The sequence below is a fragment of the Leopardus geoffroyi genome, chromosome A1 (assembly GCF_018350155.1).
Source record: "Leopardus geoffroyi isolate Oge1 chromosome A1, O.geoffroyi_Oge1_pat1.0, whole genome shotgun sequence".
Classification (NCBI taxonomy): domain Eukaryota; kingdom Metazoa; phylum Chordata; class Mammalia; order Carnivora; family Felidae; genus Leopardus; species Leopardus geoffroyi.
In genome coordinates, this window is record NC_059326.1 from 106,653,402 (window position 1) to 106,675,712 (window position 22,311).

General features: G+C 38.0%; 1 protein-coding gene and 1 pseudogene across 3 annotated transcripts in view; one reads left to right on the forward strand and one right to left on the reverse strand.

The window, feature by feature from the left end:
- ADAMTS19 (ADAM metallopeptidase with thrombospondin type 1 motif 19) overlaps nucleotides 1-22,311 on the forward strand; it is a 241,553-nt gene that overhangs the window by 21,309 nt on the left and 197,933 nt on the right. The gene's annotated exons all lie outside the window — the stretch shown is intronic.
- Nucleotides 2,461-2,556, reverse strand: LOC123582002 (annotated as a pseudogene).

Genomic DNA, 22,311 nt, shown 5'->3' on the forward strand with positions numbered 1-22,311 from the left:
TGCTGTGTACCCTGGCAAATTTTTCATCAGTTATTTTTGTGTTGAGATTTTCTAAATGAGTTTTTATAAAAACATTATCCTTTCAGGAAAATTCCATTCTTCCTTTATTAATTTTTTAATGTTTATTTATATTTGGGGCGGGAGGGGCAGAGAGAGAGGGAGATACAGAATCTGAAGCAGGTTCCAAGCTCTGAGCTGTCAGCACGGAGCCCAAGGCAGGTGTCGAACTCAGGAGCGGTGAGATCATTCTTGAGCCAAAGTTGGATGCTTAACCGACTGAGCCATCCAGCGTCCCAGGAAAATTCTATTCTTAGGATTTTCTTTGAGTGTGTACATAGGGCCATAGGTAAATAACATTTATGGTATTTTCATACACTTAGATTGGCTTATATAATATAAATGGGATTACATAGTCTATGTCTTCTCTAAATTTTTACTTATTAATTGAATGGTAAGAGATTTTTATTCAATTGGGATACTAATATTTTATTAGTTATATACATTACAAATCTCTTCTTGAAGTTTATAGCATGGAGATCATTTTATGCCATGTATGTAAATCTTTTTTTAAACAACTATATAACATTCCATAATATGAGAGGCCAATTATTTTAACTGCTAATATAATTTCTTAGTTAAGAGCTCTATCATCTATTATCTTTTACTTTGGATAAGATATTTAATCCAAATTAAATATCTGACATTCTGCTTAAAACAAGCATACTTCCTATTTTATATGGTTGTATTTGAGATTAGAGAATCATGCAAATAAATTACTTCCAGAGCAGGATTTTTCAACCTCACCACTAATGACATTTTGGGTAGGATTCTTGTTGTGGGGGGCTGTTTTGTGCATTATAGGTTGCTTAATAGCATCTTTGGCCTCTACCCCCTAGATGCCCCGTCAGGAGAGGCAAAAATGTCTAGACATTGCCAGATTCTGCAATGTCCCTCCCTGGAGTGGGAGACACAAATACATCCACTGAGAAAATCACCATTGTAGAGAAGTGGTATCAAGTCCGCTTCATGAAGCTGGACATATACACAGCAAAGTTCTCTGGAATGATCTCTGCATGGACTACTTTGTGGGTGGCCCTTGCTGCAATTGTGCCTGTTAGTGGCCATTAAGAAAGCTTGCCAGGCTTTTATGTTGGTGCCATTTTTGCACTGACACAAATAACAATGATTTCACAATACCACAATCGGTTACATAGATCGTTGTGTACCTATATGAGCATATCTACCAGAGATATTCCTAGAGATGTTATCTTTGAGGGGGGAGGCAACACAGGGCTTGCAGTATTGAAATGTTGATACATTCTGCTAAATCATCTTCCAAAAATGCTAGACCAGTTTACACTGTCATCTATTGTACCTAAAAACACCCTTTTCGCCTAAATGTCCATCAACTGATGAATGGATAAAGAAATTGTGGTTTATATACACAATGGAGTACTATGTGGCAATGAGAAAGAATGAAATATGGCCATCCGTAGCAACGTGGATGGAACTGGAGAGTGTGATGCTAAGTGAAATAAGCCATACAGAGAAAGACAGATACCACATGTTTTCACTCTTAGGTGGATCCTGAGAAACTTAACAGAAGTCCATGGGGGAGGGGAAGAAAAAAAAAAAAAAGAGGTTAGAGAGGGAGAGAGCCAAAGCATAAGAGACTCTTAAAAACTGAGAACAAACTGCGGGTTGATGGGGGGAGGGAGGTTGATGAGGTGATGGGCATTAAAGAGGGCATCTTTTGGAATGAGCACTGGGTGTCATATGGAAACTAATTTGACAATAAATTTCATATAATAAAAAAATAAAATAAATTCAAATAAAGTAAAATTGAGTAAAAAAAAAGAGCACCCTTTTCCTCATATCCTCATCCATAGTGAATATTAACATTCTCTTTATATGAAAGCATACTTTATGAATTTTTAATGTTTTTTTCCCTAACTTACCTTATGTGGTTTACATGCACATAATCATTGCCCATTAATCTTTTTGTCATTAAAAGCTACACCTAAGTCTCCAATTACACAACTATTCAAGGGAACAGAAAAGCACAGAGATTAAATACAGCTAATACCCAGGTTTCATGAATGTTAAAATTTTGCCATTGTTGCCTAAGACTTTGGACATTTTTCACATAGTATTGAACCCCTCATGGTACTCTTCCACAACCATTTTCTTTTCGAGGTCCTCAGATGTAACCACTGTTTTCAAATTTGTATACGTATTTTCCATCCATACTTTAATAATTGTATTAAGTAGGTATGCATCCGTAAAAATGTATAATAGCATTGTTTTCTATTATAAAAATTTGCAAAAAATGGAATGATACTGCACACATCTTTCTAGAACTTAGGTTTTTATAATCGTACTTATACGTGTTTAATATACGTAGTAATACGTAAAAACACGTATTTATATCGTATTTTTGAGTTTTTAATTTATTTTTTTAAAAATCCGGAATGCTTCATGAGTTTGCGTGTTAGCCTTGTGCCAGTCTTCTCTGTGTTGATCCAATTTTAGTGTGTATGCTGCTGAAGCGAGCACGTCTTGTCCACCCTTTAAACTGTAATGTTTGTCTGTATGCAGTATAGTTTATCCATTCTCCAATTGATAAATATTCATTCGCCTCCCCCTCCCCTTTTGTTTTTATATTTTGGAGTTATAAGCACTATAATAATGATCATCTTTTGGTGAGTTTGGTGTGCAAATGTGTGAGAATTTCTCTTGAGTGTGTACCTATCAGTAATATGTTGGCTTAGAAAATACACATCTTCATGTTTATTATATATTATCAAATTGTTCTTCATGGTGATTATAATACTTCTTCCTCTTGCCAGCTGTGTATTTTCCCACATCCATAGCAACAAACTCCTGGTATTTTCAGACTGTTATTTTTTCTTCTAATATTTACTCACATTTTGGTAATTGGTAGAACAAATAGAAAAATTTGTTTTTAAAAATGGGAAAAACTAAGAAATGCCACAACCCACTTTTTTTAACTGGCACTTGCGAAAATTTTATATTTAATACACATAGAACAGTAATCAAGCTAGATCATAAGTGAGGCTGTTAAAGTCTTCTCAGCAAATTTCAAATAACTGAAAACTTAATTGGTGTGTTCTCTGGCAGCAGTGGAATTAATGGAAATCAGATACAAAATAATACCTCAAAATTAGTATAAAATTGTAAGTAAGACAGTACATTACCAAATAATGCATAGATCAAAGAAAAACTCACAAGGGAACTTAAAAAATATTTTGAAATGAATGAAAATGAGAATACCATATCAAAATATATGGGATACAGCTAGGTAGTACTTATGGGAAAAGTTCTATCATTAAATACTCATGTCAGGAAATAAGATAGGAAAAGAAGAGCAAATTAAACCCAAAATGCATAGAAAAAAGGAAATAATATATTTAAAAACAGAAATCATTGAAGTTAAATAAAGCAGAAAAAGTGGAGAAAAAATATCTGGAAAGAACGATAAAATTGCTATCGATCGAAGTAAAAGAAAATGCAAATTATCAATATTAGGAATAAAAGGGAGACTCACAAAAGTTTCTTTGGAATTAAAATTATAATTATAATTAGGAAATATTATAAACCACTTCATGTCAAGAAAGTTTACAACATTACATGAAAGGGGCAAATCTTTGGAAGATACGTATTAACAAACTGACTTAAAAAACAATGCAGAACCAGGGTGCCTGGGTGGCTCAGTCAGTTGAGCGTCCAACTTTAGCTCAGGTCATGGTCTGTCAGTTCATGAGTTCAAGCCCCATGTTGGGCTCTGGGCTGACAGCTTAGAGCCTGGAGCCTGCTTCAGATTCTGTGTCTCCCTCTTTCTCTGTCCCTTCCACTACTCACGCTCTGTCTCTGTCTCTCTCTCTCTCAAAAAAAATAAACATTAAAAAAATTAAAAACCAAAACAAAACAGTGAAGAACCTCTGTGAGGCCCTAAATATAGTTTAATTGAACTTGTAGTTAAAATTTTTCCCACAAAGAAAATTCCAGGTCCAAAGGCCTTCATTAGTTAATGTCATCAACCATCTAAAGATGAAATACTACAGATTATTTCAAGTAATTTGAAGGGACACAGCACTTACTGATACTTTTATGGGGCCAGCATTATCCGATATCAAAAACAGGTAAAGATAATGTAAAGAAAAAAATCTACTGTGGAATCCAACAGAAACGTAGACATTAAAATTCTTACCAAATATGAACAGATCAAAGCCAGCAATATATGAAAGGATAATACGTCATGACCAGAAAGAGTTTATCCCAAGAATGCAAGGATAGCTTAACCTTACAAATATCTATCAGTGTCATTCACTGTATGAAACAAATGAAAGAGAAAAACTATACAATAATGCCAGTAAATGCAGAAAAATAATTTAGCAAAACTAAACATTAATTTATGGTAAAAGTGCTCAGCAAGCTAAGACTAAATTGTACCTACCAAAAGCACTTAATGCACATCTACAAAAAAACCCCCAAAAAACAAAACCCATGGTTGACATTATTTTTAAACGTATAAGACTGTATATTATCAGCAATAACACAGGAATGCCCACTTTGACCGCTTCTTTTCAAGATTGCACTGGAGATCTTAACCAGTACTATAAGCAAAAGTAAATAAACTAAAAAATTAAAGACATGTGGATAGAACAGGAAAAGGTAGAATTGTCTTTATTTGTAGACAATGTGATCCCATACGTGGAAAATCCTACGAAGCTGTGCAATACGTACTCAAACTAAAAAGTGAGTCTAGAAAGGTCACAAAATGTAATGCCAATTTACAATAAATGAGTGTGCGTGTGTGTGTGTGTGTGTGTGTGTGTGTGTGTGAGAGAGAGAGAGAGAGAGAGAGAGAGAGAAAGGGAAGGAGGGAGGGAGGAGGGAGGAAAGGAAGCAAGGAGGGAGAAGAAGATATCAGTTCTTTTCTCCTTTGCCTCTAGCATTGTCTTGCTCACCCCTGTCAGGTCCAAATATTATTTAGCTTACTACGCATGCAACTTGAATGCGATAGTCTTTCCCATGTAGTCATTACTGATCAGAATAAAGTTGAGGCAACTACAACTTCTTTCTTAGATATCTATACAACCTCTGCTTGATCGTTTTCTTTTTTCAGAGGTATAGTTGGGCCCTGCCAACCTGCAGAGAAAAATTTGAGTCAGGACTTACAAAGCTAGATGGTACTTTTTCAACATACGATGTTATTTATTATATAAATAAAAGTGTATTTCAACAATTAAGTTAGTCTTACCATTTTAAAGTTCTATAAATAAAATTGCTTAAAAACTCACTCTGTAGTAGGTAAGTATTAAGTATTTCTATTTTATGGCCTTTGAGGTCTGCTTTTAAATTTACTAAAAGTCTGTCTTATAGTAACTGTGTGTGTGTGTGTGTGTGTTTTTATGTACATATATATACAGTTTATAATAACATAGGACAGATCCAGCTCACCATCTTGCATAGTGTCTTGATCCAGTTGTAAATGGACAGATTTCTATTCAGGGATCATAATATATATATATGTGTGTGTGTGTGTGTGTGTGTGTGTGTGTGTGTGTGTATGTGTGTGTGTGTGTGTGTGTATGTGTGTGTGTATGTGTGTGTGTATATATATATAATATATAAACATATACAATTAGCATATATATTAACTAATATAACTGAATTTTAAAGTTTTGCATTTTTCTTCTTTTTATGTATGTGGAATAATAAATACGTTTATCCTTTCTCTTGGTACTTGTACTGAATTCCAGACGTTTTCTAGATGAACTTACTCAGTTTGAAATAATTAATCTCAGTTTGTCTGCAAGGGTGGTCTGCGTTCTTACTAATTCAGAGTGTAATTCATTAAACCATGTGTCTTTAGCTCTTTAAAGCAATTTACTCTGACATATACTGAGTTAAAACTGTAATTCATATGTATTCTTTGGGTAGTTGTTGAATCAAACCTGAAGGGATTCATACCCATATATGGATTTGAAGTCTACATGTTGGATAAGTTGAATAAATAATAAGTCACAGATAAATTGCAAGACCAAAAGAAAGCATGAGGCAATGTTGTAACTCTGTATTGTGTGGGTGGTGTGATTTTCAGGCCTCTGGTTTTATTTACTTTCTGTTAGAGATCCTTTTAACAGGCCTAGCAAAGGAAATATACCAGGCTTTTATGTTGAATTGAAAATCATAATTATCTAGAGATAAAGTACTTGAGACTCTGTAAGGTAGAGCACAGGAATAGTTCACTTTCTATAGAGATTTATAGTTGGGTGAAGTGCTTTTATGTATATCCTTTCATTTAATGGACAGGAAATGGGTATTTGTAAGATAGAAGAGAGTTGCTTCAATTTCACTCTTAATGTTGCCTTTGTCCTGGCTAAGCTTTATACAGACACTCACACTCATTTTTATCTGCCAGACATCAGCCCAGCAACTAAGGCTGAAAAGTTAACCAAGTTTGGCATGAGTGTTCTTTAAATCAATGAGTGGCATTGAAGGAAGTTAATCCAGAGTATAGAATACATTCAAAAATGTTACAAAGCCTCCGTAGTAGTCCTTAGTAGTCCCTGAAGATCAGGCTCTTAATGTTACAATTGAGACTGTTTAGCTACGTTTCATAGTTTTGGTTTACTAACCAAATCGGTAGATAATAATTCTGATGTCATTATCACTTAAGGGCTAGCATGTATTGAGTGCCTATTATGAAAAGTGAAGTGCAATTTATACGCTTAATTAGAGCAATTGGTGGGTCTTCTCATCTGAAAACTTATTACCAGAAGAAAAAGAAAAGGTGGTGTGGCAGAAGGGAGAGGAAACTGCATCTTGAATTCTCTTTTCTGTACTGTTCCTTGGGTTCATCTCTCTCTGATTGGAAAGGTTTTAGTCTATAAGGTCCTGTTGGTAACCAAGGTGATCTTATCTCAGTAGCATGTGGTGGGATGCTCAATGAAGTCACTGTGAAGAAGCCCATTTCCAAACCTACTGGCATATGGCAGCTTCAGTTTTCAAACATAACTGCAAGGCACTTAAGCTTTACTTTTTTTTTTTTTAATTCAGTGATCTCAAAGCTTCCATTTTATCTTCTATGAGATTTTTTTCAGGACCATTGGCTCATAGTGCTCTGGGTGGATGAACAGTTCAGTTATAATTCCCTGAGACTGTTTTCATATCTTCTAGGAAGCATATTTTGAGTTATGCAGATGCCTTGGAAGCGTCCATCTTCTGTGATGGGGGGCTCTGGTACTATTATTTAGAATAGTTCATAGTGTTTGTTTTGAACATTGCAGTTGGTGAGAATTTTTTACAGGTTAAATTGTTAATTTCTCAGGAGCCATGATCAACAGATCTCAGTACTTTTTCTCTAACAATGAGAAAAATAAGAACCAGTGAAGTTATATTAATTGTAAGCTGACACAGGTTCCATCTGATGGAGTAGATACGGAGTTTGGCCTTTCAGTCCACATCTTCTGCTTTTTCCTTTACGATTAAGATTTGTTCTAGATAGGTTGAATTATATAAAATTGTCAATACATGAATGTTTGATGTACAATAAAAAGCAATTTTATATGCTACAACTTAAAAAATATCCCAAACACCAAAAATCTCCATTTAGGAAAAGTTCATTTCACATGCAGCTAAAACAATAATTGTTTTGAAAGCCTAATACTTAGTTTGCAGGGGGAAAAAAAACCTAAGTCACTACTAATTGCAATGGAATGCAAGAGCAAACACACTAGCTTATGGAGCTCCTTGGCTCCTTTACATTAAGGACTCAGGAGGCAGGCTGCGGTGTTTGAATCCAAGCTCCCCTATAACAATCCTACTGTGTGACCTTACATAACCACTCGGTGCCTCTGTATCTTCACCTTTTTTCTTAATGTTTATTTTTGAGACAGAGGGAGAGTGCAAGTAGGGGAGGGGCAGAGAGAGGGATACAGAGGATCCAAAGTGGGCTCTGTGCTGACAGCAGTGAGCCCGATGTGGGGCTCAAACTCACGAACCTTGAGATTACATGAGAATCTGAGCCAAAGTTGGGCGCGTAATCGACTGAGCTACCCAGGCGCCCTGTATCTTCACTTTTTAAGATTCAGTAAGTTACTTGAATGCCTCACTGTAAGGGCTTTAAATGTGTTTATTAAGTGAGATGGAAATGAGGAATGGAAAATATTTTGGTCAATGCATTAAACAGTCATCTAGACTTTTTAAAATGCTACCTATTAGATATTTTTTAATTAATTAAATAAAGGAGGAATATTAAGTTAGGTTAACATAAGAAGTAGTATACCCATGTGCTATTTGTTATCAATTTGTTTGAACAGATCTGAAAGAAAACGTATACACCTACCCCTTGCATTCCAGGAAATGTCTGTTGGTTGATTGAGCAGTTAAATGAAGTTTCTCACTAACATTCTTCCCCCCAAATTCCTTTCAAATTTTTAGTGCTAAAGTGGCCTCTAGGATCTGATTTCCAAAAGGGCTCTGACACTTCCCCATTCAAGTACAAATAAATGACATAGTGACTTCCCATGGCCAAGCGATCAAAGTAACTATAATGTACACACCCGCGGAGATGATGGGTTGATTTGCTTGTTTTCCGGTAACCTTCAATTTCCTATATGGCCTTCAAAAATTTCAGAAGAATGTGTAAGAAGCAGAAACGAAAAGAGAATGTGCATGGCTAGCCTGTTAGGGACTGTACTAAGTACTTTACAAGGTAAGAATAAATTCGTAATATTGAGTGAAAGGCACACAATTGAATGTGTGTGCTCAAATTTGTATGCTGAATGAAAGTGCTCAAATTCCTCTATTGAGTCGACCAAATAAAGATAATTATTTAAAATAATTTATTTCTGGTTTGTGAAAGATAAAATAAGTACTGGCCACCTGGAATTGAGGTCTCGATAGGTAATGAGATAAGAAAATCCATAACCCTTCCAGTAAATCCGTGCATTCTGATGTGTCATTTCATCCCAGGTTACTGAGAGAATTCAGAGTCAACATTGAACCGCTATGATTGTCTTTTAAAAACATGTATTTTATAACCATCTTATTCTTTTAGATTGACTCACATGGAGGTCATGCACGTTGTTGTCTAATTATGAGAAGCAATTTTTTTAAAACATTAAAAATTTTCTTTAATGTTTATTTATTTTTGAGAGAGAGAGACAGCATGAATAGGGGAGGAACAGAGAGAGAGGGAGACTCACAATCCAAAACAGGCTCCAGGCTCTGAGCTGTCAGCACAGAGCCTGACACGGGGCTTGAACCCACGAATCACAAGATCATGACCTGAGCCGAAGTCGGACGCTTAACCGACTGAGCCACCCAGGTGCCCCCACTTTTCTTAAAAAATTTAAAAAATTTTTCATGTTTATTTACTTTTGAGAGAGAGGCAAACAGAGCATGAGTGGGGGAGAAACAGAAGGAGAGGGAGAATCTAAAGCAGGCTCCAAACTCCACGCTGTCAGCACGGAGCCCGATGAGAAGCAATTTCCACTGCCAGTCTTGAACTTGACCTCTCCCACCTGCACATGTGCAGGTATTTCTTTTTGGTGAAACTCCTAAGACACTGAGTATGCACGTTTTCATTTGAGAGATAGTGCAAAATTGCTCTCCCAAGTGTTCATAGCAATTAATCTACCACCAGCACTGTTTCAGAGTACTTGTTATTCCAGTAACCTCTCAGCCCTTGATATACTCTAGTTTTACATTTGACTGTCATGTAACAGTGCACTCATGCCTGTTTGTTGGAATTTTGAAAGTTACTAACCATGGTTCCATACCTCTTTCTCTTTTTGTTTGTCTTCAGTGTAAAATATATATACCATTTACTCATTTAGATGTTAGGGTCTTTATGATTGTCATTTACAGAATCATTTTGATGCAGTCATATTTATTCCAAATGTTTTCTCAATCCAAAATGTTTTGCATTTTAAAGTTTTCTTTTCAGAGTTTTGGATAGCATTTGTTTTCTTTTAAATGAGATATTGTGCAGTAATTTTTAAAAAGTAACTCATTAATCATTTCGGATATGGATATTTAGGTAGATTTCTAACTATTTAAATGAAGGTATCTTAAGAATACTAATATAAAACAAGGAGCGCCTGGGTGGCTCAGTTGGTTGAGCGTCTGACTTCATCTCAGGTCATGATCTCGCTGTTGGTGAGTTTGAGCCCTGTGTCGGGCTCTGTGCTGACAGCTCAGAGCCTGGAGCCTGCTTCAGATTCTCTGTCATCCTCTCTCTCTGCCCCTCGTCTGCTTGTTCTCTCCCTCTCTCTCTGTCAAAAATAAATAAACATTTAAAAAATAAAAAATAAAAAGAATACTAATATCAAACAAGAAAGAGATTTCTAGGAAACATTGTCATTCTGTCTTTGCCTCAGCCTATTCAGTAATTTTACTTCACAATTTTCAATCTTTAAGTACTTGCTTATTAACATTATCTTACTTTGCCCTCAGCAGCATTGGAAATAGCCACTCATGCTGTCTCTCCCTCTCAATACATGTTTTTATCACTTGCCATCCAGGACCCTATACCTCCCTGACTGTTCCTTCTTGGATCGCTTCATTGATCATCATTCTTCTCTGCATCTTCCTAACAGATATGACCTAGTGTTCAGTCATGGGTCTTCTTTTCTGGTCTGTGTGCACTTAATCCGGGATCTTACCCAGTCTCATAGTTTAAATGCCAACTATATGCCAGTGATTCCAAAATAGGTAATTCTAATTTAGACCTCTCTGTTGAGCTCCAAGTCCAGCTATGTACTTGATATTTCAACATGAGGTCTAGTAGATAATATCAAACTTAACATCTTTCAAACTGAAGTGATCATCTCTCCCACTCCAACACCAAACTCTCCTCTTCTCACGTTATTCTTTTAAATCTTTTTTTAGTGTTTTATTTATTTTTTAAGAGAGAGACAGAGTGTGAGCGGGGAAGGGGCAGAGAGAGATGGAGACAGAATCCAAAGCAGGCTCCGGGCTCTGAGCTGTCAGCACAGAGCCCGATGCTGGTCTAGAACCCACAAACTGCAAGGTTATGACCTGAGCCCAAGTCGGACGCTTATCTGACTGAGCCACCCAGGTGCCCCTCCTCACATTATTTTTCGTCCTATTGATGGTCATTTGGCAAGGGCCAAAAATCAGATTGTGGTCCTGAATTCCTTTCTTTCAGAGTGCACATTCAAACATTGTAAGCTCTTCCTTCTACTTGAGCTGCCAATAACCTCTCATCCTGTCATGTCGCCTTTCTCCATCTGTAGTCTATCCTCAGTATAGCCACCAGAGTGAATCTTTTAAATAGGTCCAAGCTTGCTAATTGTGGTACTTGTAAAGACCATGTATAGGTAGTGAAAATTTAAAATGTGAATGCATGGTTGCCTGGGTGGCTCATTCGGTTAAGGGTCCAACTTTGGCTCAAGTCATGATGTCGTTGTTCATAGGTTCGAGCCCCATGTCGGGCTCTGTGCTGATAGCTCACAGCCTGGAGCCTACTTCAGATTCTGTGTCTTCCTTCTCTGTCCTTCCCCCCACTCATTCTCTCTCCCTCTCTCAAAAAAATAAACATTAAAAAAAAACATGAATGCAAAAGATACACACATCTTCAGTGTAGTAGTTGTCTCTTAGCAATAAGAGAAGGGATTTGGTTTTGGGAAGGTGTGTAGGTCCATTTCAACTGAATCAAGAAATTGTTATATTTTGGGGAGCCTGGATGGCTCAGTTGGTTAAGCATCCAACTTCGGCTCAGGTCATGATCTTGTGGTTTGTGGTTTTGAGCCCCGCGTCGGCTCTGTGCTGACAGCTCAGAGCCTGGAGCCTGTTTCAGATTCTGGGTCTCCCTCTCTCTGCCCCTCCCCCACTCATTCTCTCTCTCTTTCTCTCTCTGTCTCAAAAATAAACATTAAAAAAAATAAATTGTTATATTAAAAATTATCTGTAGTACATACGTGTTAACATTTGTTAAATACTGGGAATGGATTCCTGGACACTCTGTTATCCTATATATTTCTGAAAGTTTGAGGTATTTCATAGTAAAGAATGATTAATAATAAATAAAAAACACCTCCCCTCTTGTTTTCCTAAACCAGTCTGTAGCAGGTTCTTAATGTGTTACTTTTCTTATAGTCTGTTATTTCAACTCATCCTATATGCTAGACATTTTTTATTGAACATTTACTTCCGTACTTAAAAGTCATAGAAAATCAAACGTAAGAATGACATTTGTAAACTAGAGAGCCTCCAAGTAAAATGAGAAGATCAAGACAGATTTCATATCACAGATAGTTATGGTAACTGGACACATAGGGAGAGGCCATGAGCGTATTTGTCATATATTTGAAAGGGGATAGATGCTTAGGGTGTAGAATCAGGACTCATGATTTCTGAACCTTTTATGAAAATATTTCTGAGACTTACTCCTGTCCATTGGAGGCCTGGATTGCTTCAGAGCAGTGACTGCTCTGTTAGTGACTGAAGTGCATAAGCAGAATATTAAATATTTATCAAAGGTGTTGATGGATGATTTCTTCTGTGGGTGGAATTTGGAACAAAATGACCTCTGATTTCTGGTTTGGATATGCTCTTGTTTATAAATGTCTTTTTTAAGACGTGATGCATGGACATAATCTTCCTGATGTGGCTTGGTATATGCAGAGTGCATTGGATTTCCTGTTTCATACCATACCTTTTCAGCTCTATAGATGTATGACCTCTGAAAGTAACCTCTCTTAAGTCAGCCTGATAATTACAGTAGCTTTTTGAGCCTGTGTTCTCACTGATAGGACTAAAGAGTGGGTAGGAAAGGTGGGGAGGAAAGACACTCAAATGTTTTCTTTTAGCATTGCTGAGTCCCAGATTGGCATTCAGGCATCTTGAGGGTAAGAAACAGGCCATGTAAAGAAGAACATTTTTGGCACAAGATTTATTTTTCCCTGTGAGAGGGTAAACACCAATATATTTTTTTAAATATTACTTCATGCCATTCAAAATGGGAGTGGGAGAGAATATTTGATTTTCCTGTGGATCCTAAATGGAAAAATAATAACACACTTGGCTGATGTGCATGCAAATGAGAAGGATGACTTAAAATCAGAAGGACAACTTGATGTGTGATGGGGTTGCGTCCTGATAAACCCTTCATAAATTGAAAACGTCATGAGTCAAAAATGCATGTAGTACACTTAACCTCCCGAACATCATCATTTAGGCTAGCCTACCTTAAATATGTTCAAAACACCTCCACTTGGGAAAATAAATACATACATACATACATACATACATACATACATAATAAAATAAAATAAAAATAAAAAAATCTAATACAAAGTGGATTTTGTAATATTATGTTGATTTTCTCATGTGATTTATTAAATAGTGTACTAAAAGTGAAAAACAGAATGGTTCTGTGGGTGCAGAATGGTTGTAGGCACGTTGGTTGTTTACCCTCGGGATGGCGTGGCTGACGGGCCCCTGTGGCTCCTCGTGCTGTCTGGCCTCACTGGAGAGCATCATATGCATGTCGCCAGCCCAGGAAAAGATCCAAATTCAGAACGTGGGGTATGGTTTCTACTGAACGCTCCTTACTTCTGCACCATCGTCAAGCTGTATAATCCTAAATCGAACCGTTGTAATTTGGAGACTGTGTGTCTTATCAAAGATACTTAAGACTGTCTGTTTGAAAACGTTCAGTACGCTGCTGTATTTCCTTCATCTGGCACATTAGCTGATGCATCGTATGCACTCAGTAAATGTCAAATACATTCATTATTTTATTTATTTGACCTTTAGTTGAATCCGGAAGAGAAGTTGCAGCACATTTTCCATGTCTGTGAGTACCAGTGCGAGGGCCCTTGAGTAGTTTGCTCCACTCATCTTGTTTCCATGGTAAACTGAATTCGCATCCACTCCCTGGGGGTATGTAGGAGGTTGGCAACGTCTCCGTTAATTGTGAGGTCACCAGTAAGACCTGGCAGTGATGAGTGCTTCCCCACATCACAGCTGTGCAGCTTCCTCAGTGGTCTCATTCGGTCGCGCTTGAAGCGCATAACTGGGCTGGAATCACATGAGATAAGTGAGGGCTCATCACCATGGTGAGTGGGTCTGCACAATCACCAAGTGACTAACCCTTTAATAACCAGGTGTACCACTGACTATACGTGCCAGCTCCTTAAGTGCTAGGGTGAGCCGCAAGCTGGAAGCCAACTTCAAAAAACCTCCGTAGGGCAAGCAGAGTTAGTTAACAAATTCTCCTCATGACTCAACAAAATGAAACATGTAAAATTCTCTTATTTGCTACAAAACAAAAGTCATGTTGTTAGGCTTTGGGGGAACCCTGACTGATGTAGGCAGGGGAGTGTTTTTCCACTTGGTTTTTGCTGTTGAATTTAAAAGAAACATGAGCACATGTGTTTGACCATGTTGCGTAGAACTCCTACATTTTCAACCTGAGCAGTGTGGGTTAGGGCAGTAGTTTCTTTGGAAACTGAACTGAACGAGAGCTTATTCCTGTCTTTTTTCTTTTTTTTAATGTTTATTTATTTTGGGGAGAGAGAGAGACAGAGCATGAGTGGGGTAGCTGAATGGGGAGAAGGAGACACAGAAACTGAAGCAAGCTCCAGGCTCTGAGCTGTCAGCTGTCCCTCACCAACTGTGTTGGACACTTAACCCACTGAGCCACCCAGGCTTTTTTCTTTTGAAGCCACTTCTAGAAACGGTTAATTCTTACTTCAAAAAATCGACAAGCTTCTACTTTTCTTCTAAGCTCACTGGCCCTTCCTCTTCAGTCTCCTTTGCTGATTCCTTCTCTGTTTCCCAGTGTTAGGGTCCTTTGGGTTTGGTTTTAGGCTCTCTTTTGCCCTTTCTCTATACTCCCTTTCTGGGTAACATCACTCCTCTCTATGGATTGAAAGATTATCTTTATGTTGATAGCTCTCAGACATATGTCTCCAGCTCAAAACTGCACTCAACTCCATACTCCAACACTCTACTTGATTTCTCAACTTGGATGTGTCACAGAGGTATCACATCTAATAAGATCCCATCAGAAACTTGGAATCTCTGCTCCTAAAATCTGTTTTAGCCTCAGTACTTACATTTACATGTCAATTGCAGACCTGTATCTCCCATTCTGGAGTACTTAAGCCAGAAACTCTGAAGTCATCCTTAGTTCCCTGTGTTATTGTCCCTCCATATCCCAGCATCTAAACCATTAACACATTTGAGTGGTTGCCCTCCAGTTTGTATGAGTATCTAAAATTCATCTCAAATGTATTTACTTTTCTGCACATTCTTAGTTCAGCCACCGTGTGTTGCTTTTTTGCTCTAGTCACCATAGGCTTGTGCTTGAACTGTGATAGCTGATTTTAACTGGTCTTCCTGATTCTACTAATTGTGATAGCTGACTTTAACTGGGCTTCCTGATTCTACTCTTGTCACCCTATGATTTGTTTTCTTTTTTTTTTATTAAACTTTTTGTTTATTTATTTTAGAGAGAGAGGGACAGAATGAGAACAAGGGAGTGGCAGAGAGAGAGAGGGAGGCACAGATATGAAGCAGGCTTGAATGGGGCTCGAACTCACGGACCGCAAGATCATGACCTGAGCCAAAGTCAGGTGCTTAACCGACTGAGTCACCCAGGCACCCTCTTATAATATGTTTTCTAAAAAAAGAACAGGAATGTCTTTCTTGAAAAATTTCTATCTAAACATGCCATCTACTGTCACTTGCTTCCAATTACATTTCAAATAAAATCTAAATGTCTTATCATAGTCTTCAGAGCTCTCCATGAATTATGCCCTGACAACCCTCTGTTCTGCTTTTGTTGCTATCATTATTTGTCTGTGACTCCTGCCACTGCCTCAGTCTCCCCGTCGATTCTTTAACGGTGGCCTGGCTCATCTCTAGGCCCTCCTCACTGATAGACTTTTCACTAATGCCACCATTATTTATTGCTTTAATTACAGCAGTGGCCTCCCCAGCAAGTGTTGAGCACTTCAACCTCTTTCAACATTCTTTTAGTACGTTCCTTGCCTCTTTATTGCTAAGTAATACTGTTACATTATTTATCCTTTGGTTTTCATTTTTAAAATATGTTTTACTGTGACATAAACATGGAGCACAAACATATGTTGTTATAAACAACAGTTAAAAAGTATACGCTTTTAGAAACACCAAGTCAATCTATTGGACTCCTCTCATGTGTATTCCAGGGTCATAGTCTTCATGTATGATGGCATCTGCTGCTTTAAATACACCAGTCTTCTCTGGCTTACAGTCTTTTTCATACAGCTGGCTCCTCTGTGTCTTGTCTCCAATGTCTGCTCCTTAGAAAGGTCGTAATGGGCCACTCTCTCTAGCAACTCAGTCTCTGCTTTATTTCTCTTAGATCTGTGTTTGTTTCTTCAATGCTACTTTTCACTGTTTCAATTTCTTAAGTACATTTGTCTGAATGCCTGATTTTTTCTGTCTTTCCCCCTAATGGATGAGGTCCATGAAGACAGAGATTAAATCTCTTTTCAGTTTGAATCTTCAGTGCCTTGCATACTGTCATGGGACAGGTGTTCAGTAGGTACATTTACAACAAATACTAAATAATCATCAGGAAGATACAGTAGAACATAACAGCTTTTGGCCGGACTGATACATAAGCTTAGAAGTAGATTTAAAACTGAGTTTGCTCACTGTTTCTCAGCTTCCTTTTTTGCATGCTTAAAGAATCCATAGAAATCCCAAGGGATTAATTTAAAATTCATTAAAGTGAATGAATATTGGAAAGTATATGAAAACCAAATTAATGGCCTTTCTTGATATAAGCAAAAATTAGACTATAAAATGAGAACTGAGCTAACCATCCTAATAACAAAAAGTTACCCACTTCGGACACTTAAATGTTAGGATGGAGCATTCACTTTCCTCTTTATACCATTTATACCAAAAAAAGTGGTACTATTTTTACTACTTTTCACATCTTCAACGTAGAACAGCTTCTGTTTATAATCTTACTTATGATGTTCTTTATCTGTAATGGAGTCAAAAAGGAAATGGGTGATGAGCATTGAGAAAGGCACTTGTTGGGATGAGCACTGGGTGTTATATGTAAGTGATGAATCACTCAATTCTACTCCTGATGCCACCATTATACTATATGCTAACTAACTGGGATTGAAATAAATAAAAAAAGGAACATTGTGAAACTGTTTTAAAATCCCTATATCTGTCAAACTATGGGAAAAAGTTAGAGGAGGGCAATGGTTTTCAATAAAGTGGGTGAGAATACATATTTTTCTTTCATTTGTGGGAGTGAAATGTATTTCTGTGTAATTATTCCGGAGATGAAATATGACTGTTGAAAGTACTTAGCATAGAAGTTCATCATGAAGCATCCCGTAGTAAAATCTGTAACCAGTGTCCCAGAAAAGATAGATAGTCTACAAACCACAGGAGGATTTCATCAGGGTTTATTTTTGAATATGAATCAGATAAGTGATACCACCATGGAATGTCTCGGGTTCCTTTCCAGTCATCATTTTCCTGGGGATCTCTCTGCTCCAGCCCTAGTAACCTTGCTTTTCCTTACACATGCTATGTCAGTCCCATCTCAGGGTCTTTGTTTCTCCTTCTGCTTGGAATCTTCTCCCCTATAACTTGGCCTGGCCAACTCTCATATTTAGATCTCTGCTCAGATGTCACCTCACCCAAAAGACATTCTCCACATCACTCTCTAACCCTTGTAATACTTGGCCCCTGAATTCCTACTGTACACAATTAACTTCTCATTGACCAAATAGGACTTAAGGATATCATAATGAATGTGGGGCTGGTTGTTGTTCCCCCCTACCCCCCGCCCCGTCTTCTTTCTGGTGTTGTTCACTCTTAGGGTGTGAGAAGTCACTTGGTAAATTTAGTCACAAAAAAGTCTGGTAATTAAAATATTCACACTCAAAGCATTAAACCATCTAAATTGATATAAAGTTAAAATCTCCCTGCCCCATGCCCTTCACATGGTGGCTTGCTTAGAGCTAATCACAAGCAGTGAAGAAGGGGGAGTGAAGTCAAGAGTCCTTGTTATTTCCCCACCTAGGACTTCCATTCCTCCTGCTCAGTGCACTGAGCTTCCTCTGGCTCCTCTAGGACAGTAACCGTAAGGGAGGAGGGAAGGCGGAGTATGTTTGGGTGACCAATGGTGTCATGGTATGGTGACGGTGTCATGGCATTGTAATTGTGTCATGGGATAGTGGTGCTGAGCATTATGTTTGACAAGTGCGTAACATGGTGACTTCCTGTCTCTCCTGGGCCACATTTGTGGGTTTTGGGGAGGCTGTCCTCTTCAGAGATGCTTCTCAGTCTCTCTGGATCTCTCATATCTACCCTTTGAAGAGGACTAATTCATCTTCTCCAGATGGTCACTTTCAGTTTCCTTAGGTATCTGGGGGGGATACTTCCAGGCTATATTTGAACCTTGTTTTTTTGTGTGTGTGAAATAGAACACAGACATAAATAAGTGTATAAACTATCAATGTAAATGTTATTAATAGTGATAGAGCAATTGTGTGTGTTACTTTGACCCAGTTGAGTAAATAGCAAATCGTATCCCTTCCTGGAGTATATGTAAGTTGTTGACAAGTCTTGCCAGCCTGGATCGCAGCTGCCCCCTCACCTCTGGCTAAATAAAGTCAATGTTCATAAGAATTTTTGAATAGAGGGTCAAATGAATGAATAGATAATAAAATTATGATATATTTAGAGGATACACTGTTATTCAGCAGTTAAAAGCCAGGACTATAGAGATTGCTTAATGCCATTAAGAAACAAAATAGCTATTAAGCTGTTCTTAAATGGAAAAATAAAGGAGATTATAAAACTTTAACACATGTATGCATGTGTAGAGGCACATCTATGCATACACACAGGTGCATGCCCACATATATACTTGTGTGTCTGTATGTATGTTAATAGACTAGAAATGCACACACATACACACACACACACGTGTAATTCTGTGTGATGGGATTTGGGACAATGATCTTCTTTTTTTAATTATATATTTTAAATGTTCTGCTATTTAAAAGTTCTGGTTTTATAATCAGGAGACGTTTGAAGAACAAAAATAGAAAAGAGAGTTGTAAAAGAAAGGAAGAAGGAAAGAAAAACTAAAACCTTAACATGTTGAAATATTGTCCCTGTATCTGCCTTGAGGGTGCTGGGAGTCATTGGGCACATAGCACTGAAGGAGGCCTGGAGGTGGAACCCTCAGCCCGCTCAGAAAGCCCCTGTGCCTTCGGCAGCTTATATGTCTCATCATATTAAACAGTCAGCTCAAGATAAAGTTCAGAGCCTAATGTAGTATATCTGTCTTCTGCTTTCTAAAGGATGGGGCCTGGCCTCACTATGGATATCAAATGTTGGACGTCTCCCAATTGTGAGGTGTTGTGCTTGATGTCAAATCCTCAGTGCAAAATGTTTTAAAGATGAGAGTTGTTTGGAATAATAGTCATATGGCAGGGCCTAGGCTTCCTCAGATAGCCTCACAAAGGCCGTCTTTTGTTTCAATCCTGTGTTCACCACATACTGATTTGTGACCTTGGGACACAATAAATCTTTTTGAAACTCACTTTTTTCAGTAAAACCGGTGAGGCTAGCATATGTGTCACAAGCTTGCTGTTTGATTAGATGAAATCAAGCATATACAATGTCTGATACACAAGCGTATTACTTTCTTCTATTGTTGTTTTCTTATACATATTTTAAAAGAAGTTTGAAAAGAAAAGAGAAAGGACTCGATAATTTTTTCAGCTTCGGTAACTAGAAAAAAGTTGGAGTCGTGAACAGAGATACAAACTCAGAGACAGGCCCTGGTTTGGGAGAACCATCAGACATCTCAAGAGAGATAGTGAGAAGTGAGCTAAGAGGGGTGTGGCTCTCATATGGAAGCATTGGGCTGAGAAGATGTTTGGGGATTTGGGTATTGTCTCTGTAGGGGGTGTTCTAAAACCTTTGGGAGGGATAAATGAGGATAGCAGTTGCTGACCAAAGACCTGCCTTGGAGTGAGGACCATGACCTGTTTAAGGAAACAGAAACGGTTGCTAGAGAAGAGAGCTACAGCAATGTAATATTCGTGGAGGAGAAAAATGGTCAAGGGTCAAATGCCTCAGAGAGGAGAACAAAGGACAGGAAATTGTGGGTGGCCTCAGAACAATTTCCAGAGCTCAGTGGGGGAAACTAGAATGCAGGTAGCAAGCAAATTTAGAAAGATGTATTAAAACCAAAAACAAAGTTGGAAATTGGGAGCGTTAGATTCCAGTCCTGACACTCACATGAACTCTCTGTGTGATTCTCTGCATGTTGTGCAACATCTCTCAGTCTTGGTTTTCTTGATTTTAAAACTCCAGCGATGGCCGGATGATTTCTAAGTTTCCTTCTACCTTCATAGTTTCACGATGCTTTCTGAAGCTCTTTGGCAAGGAAAGAAAACAGAATAATGTTAACAATGTGGTCCCATGAAAGCTTTTCCTAAAGATAGAACTTGGGCTCCCAAGGAAGGCAACATTGGGAATGCCAGAGGGGAGAAATCAAGTAGTGGCTTCCCCTCAGATGGAGTTACAAGTGGAGTCAATGGAGTAGATGCTGTTGAGAACAGTGAGTGGATGTGCTTTCTTTTAATCTCAAAAAGGAATAATATATTGAGTTAAAGGCAGCATTCCTGAGCTCCTGCTGTGTACCGGGCCTTGTGATGCCGAGCACTATGCCCAAAGCCTTCCCCCAGAGTAGTTCGTGGTCTGGTCAAAGACACACGAAAACCGTAACCAGAGTGGACTTAATAGTGGAACAACGGGAAACGTACAGTGTAGAAGTGGATCAGGGAGGCAAGGATTACTTTGAAGGGAGGACAGGACTGGCTGGGTTGTAAGAAACAACCAAGAGGACTTTCTGGAAAGAGAAAACAGCATGTGCACTGTACCAAGTTGTAAGCATACAACTAAAACGTACGATGAAAACTGTTAAAATGTACTTTGTTCACACAGTTAAAATGTGTTTGTTATGGTTATATATAAAGTTTAAGTAGCAAAAATAAAGGTGGAGAGGTAGGCAAGAGTTTATCATGACCTTTTATACCTTATATATCTTCATTAAGGATTTACAGTTTCCCCCTGTGGGCGTAAAGGGGAAACATCAAAAGAATAGAGTCAGGAAGAGAAGGGTAGTATTTTAAGACAATAGGATAGATAAGATGTCATAAGTGTATTTTCATAGACTTGCGTGTGTGTGTTGAGTACACAAATGCATGAAAAATCACTCCTATTCATAGTAATATTGAAAATGACATTTTTTGAAGAAAGTTTCAACTTACATCAATCCAAATGCTTACCCTCTGGACTATATGATGCTTTATTTACTTACTAAGATACATACTATACCATTGCCATACAAGAAAATACTTAAGGGAATAAAGCCAAAGTTCAGGTCATGTAGAGCATCAGATGTTTGTCTGCAGTGTTTTTACAAGCATATCATGATGCCACGTCTTTTCAGCATTTTCTCTAACGGCTGTTTAGAAAGAAAACATGTGCCTCTTTCAGTATCTCACTAATTCACTACTATACCTATGGTCAGACAGTAATCATCCTCAGAACCTCAGGACTCGGACTTTCCTGTTAAGAAATTTGTCATTTGATGTTTTCAGTTATATGGGTTCCTCTTGTTTTTTGGCTACATTTTCCCACATCTCTGCACAAGCCAGGCGTCTCCTTAACTGTTAGCTAGACTCCACATCCTCTTTTTCTTTGTTCCTAATATCTCCTCTCCTAGGGAGCAACCTTGCCCTCATCTTATCCAGATTCTGCTATCACTCAAGACTCTTCCGATATCCTGAAATTATGATGATTATTATGACATTCCTCATGTCCTTTAACAATTATGCTATTGAGTTCTTATGATATACTCTATACTTTTTAAAATAGGACATTATCAAAGACTCACAGAATGCAGTATGAACCTCATACAAATTTAAGCCAGTCCATTGAAAGCTTACCTAGAAAACATTACCTAGAAAATGTTGCTATCTAATTATTAAGTCTTTCTCCTCCATCATCATCTTCTTCTTCTTCTTCTTCTTCTTCTTCTTCTTCTTCTTCTTTTAAAGCAAGAGAGTGTGTGTGTGTGCACAAGTGCCTGTGTCAAGGAGGGAAGGGAGAGAGAATCTTAAGCAGGGTCCATGCTCAGCATGAAGCCCCACGGGTCTCCATCCCACGACCCTGGGATCATGACCTCAGCCAAAATCAAGAGTC